We start from the raw sequence: 3,143 nt of genomic DNA on the forward strand, positions 1-3,143 counted from the left end.
ATTTAAGCCGTATAATTTTTATATGCTTTGAGAGCTCATATAGCAAGGCTTGTGTGTGAAAAATTCCAATTAATTCTACGCAGTAGTTTTTGGTTGGTGCCCTTTTAAATATGGAGAGCGATAAGCAGCATTTTCGACATATCTTACTGTTTTACTACAGAAAGGGTAAAAATGCTGTTCAAGCCAGAAAGAAATTGACTGATGTGTATGGAGAAGGTGTGTTGACAGTACGCCAGTGCCAGAACTGGTTCGCTAAATTTCGATCCGGCAATTTTGATGTCGAAGATGCACCACGTTCGGGAAGGCCGGTTGAAGCTGATAAAGACGCGATAAAGGCATTAGTTGATGTGAACCGGCGAATAACAACACGTGAGATCGGATTGAGGTTAAATTTATCAAATTCAACAGTTTATGACCACTTGAAAGGCCTGGGATTATCCTCGAAGCTCGATGTATGGGTTCCCCATGTTCTCACAGAGAGAAATCTGTGTCGCCGCATTGACGTCTGCGATTCGCTTCTCAAACGTCACGAAAATGATCCGTTTTTGAAGCGCATCATCACTGGGGACGAAAAATGGGTTGTATACAACAACGTCAAACGCAAGAGGTCATGGAGCAAAAAAGATGAACCGGCTCAAACCATTTCCAAAGCCGATATTCACCAAAAAAAGGTGATGCTGTCTGTTTGGTGGGATTTTAAAGGAATCGTTTTTTTTTAGCTTTTACCGGATAACACAACGATTAATTCGGAAGTCTACTGTCATCAGCTGGACAAACTGAATGATGCACTTCAACAGAAAAGGTCAGAACTAATCAACAGGAAAGGTGTAGTGTTTCACCAAGACAACGCGAGACCTCACACAAGTTTGGTCACTCGCCAAAAGCTTTTACAGCTTGAATGGGATACAATGCTACACCCACCATATTCTCCAGACCTGGCACCATCGGATTATTATTTGTTCCGGTCACTCCAAAATTTTTTAGACGGTAAAACCTTCACCTCAAATGAGGAGGTCAAAAACCTCCTCGATCAGTTTTTTGCCAGCAAAGACCAAAAATTTTATGAGCGTGGAATTATGCTACTACCAGAAAGATGGCAAAAGGTGTTGGACCAGAACGGTCAATATATAATTTAATAAAGTATTTGTTTATTATAGGAAAACTGTTTTTCATTTCCACAAAAGAAAACGAAATGACTTTCCGAACAACCCTATATATATTTTATTTGAAATAGCAATGACAAAAAGACACAAAATAAGCACGAGGTGTCATAAGCTAAGGAGTCTCTTGAGAGTTAGTTTTGCACATATACCAATGAACTAATTGAGAGACACATCTGCAAAATTTGATTTGGTAAAGCTGTTAATAATTATCAGTGAACAAATTGAACACTTCGTATAGCATCGGTTTCGATTGCTTTTCAATAGGTAACTGTACAAACAAAAACATGACGCAAACCCCAATCTTGTGTATTCATCTGACGATAAAGTTACTCTAACTTACTGAACATTTAGTATTTTTATTATTCAAATTTTTATAAACTATTCTGCATCTGCTAATTGTTTGTGTACATTTTGTGTTATATCAAACAAACAATAAAAATGCGCCGTAACATTCCATGTTTTACCCTAGAAACATCAAAATATTTTTCAATCGGTGATACGATAAGATTTTTGAAATTAATTGAACATTTAACATAAATTTGATTCAACCAAACAAGATTGAATTGAATAACATTTATTAAATATCGGAAGTAAAATTGTATTTCCTAGCAGAGAAATTATTAGATGACATAAGTCTTTTATGTCATATGCGTGAATTTTATTGTTACATTAAAATAATAATTGGATTTTTAGGTAAATATTACAAGATTTGAATGTCAACGATGTTGTCTACTGTTTCCTGCTTTAATTGACTGTATAATTTTCCCGTTTTAAAATATTTTTTAAAAGTAATGTTTGTTGTTTGCCTTCTTTTAAACTGCAGGTGTTTCAATATGAAATATAGGAAGAAAACAAGAAATAAATACAATACTTAGGCACCCATATCACTTTATGAATGCTCATATTCGTTTAAATACTTCGATAATACGAGGGTGGATTGATAAGTTTCCGGCCTAACCAAGAGATGACGCCACTAGGCCTACCTTGAGGTGACATTCTATAGTACCATCCTTGGATAGCTTGTAGCTATAGTTTCAGCCCGATCTCCTTGCTAGTGTAGGTTTGACAGCACGCTGAACAAGACGCCTCTGTGGTTTTCGTAAAAATGGAAAAGCAGGAAAATCGTGCTGTCATCAAATACTTTTATTTGAAGGGGTTAACGCCGAAGGAAATTAAAAAAGAGATGGACTCAACACTGGGGACATCCTCCCCGTCATATTCAACCGTTAAGCAGTGGGTTTCCGAGTTTAAAAAGGGTCGTGTGAGCACCTCTGATGGGCCTCGCTCAGGACGCCCCGTTGAGGTCACAACTCCAGATATGATCGAAAAAATTCATCAAATAGTGCTGGGAGACCGCAGATTGAAAGTGCGTGAGATAGCTGAGACCTGTAAGATGTCATATGAACGTGTGCAACATATTTTGCACCAACATTTGCATATGGAAAAGCTCTGTGCAAGATGGGTGCCGCGTTTGCTAACAGTCGACCAAAAATTGATTCGAAAAAACATTTCTACCGCAAATTTGTCATTGTATAAGCGTAATCCAAGCGAATTTTTGCGTCGATTCGTAACCGTTGACGAAACGTGGGTCCACCACTACACTCCTGAAACCAAAGAACAGTCTAAACAGTGGATTGGACCAGGGGAACCAACTCCAAAGAAGGCAAAAACAATTTTTTCGGCGAACAAGGTTATGGCTACTGTTTTTTGGGATGCAAGAGGTATTATATACATTGATTACCTTGCAAAGGGTAATACTATCACTGGTCAATACTACGCAGACTTATTGCAACGTTTGAGCCACGAGGTGAAAATTAAACGACCTCATCTGGCGAAGAAAAAAATCTTGTTTCATCACGATAACGCACCAGCGCACACGTCAATCGTTGCGACGGCTAAAATCAACGATCTAAAGTTTGAATTGATGCCGCACCCTCCTTACTCTCCAGACCTAGCCCCGAGTGACTATTTTCTGTTCCC

The sequence above is a fragment of the Agrilus planipennis genome, unplaced genomic scaffold, assembly GCF_000699045.2.
Source record: "Agrilus planipennis isolate EAB-ADULT unplaced genomic scaffold, Apla_2.0 scaffold68, whole genome shotgun sequence".
NCBI lineage: Eukaryota > Metazoa > Arthropoda > Insecta > Coleoptera > Buprestidae > Agrilus > Agrilus planipennis.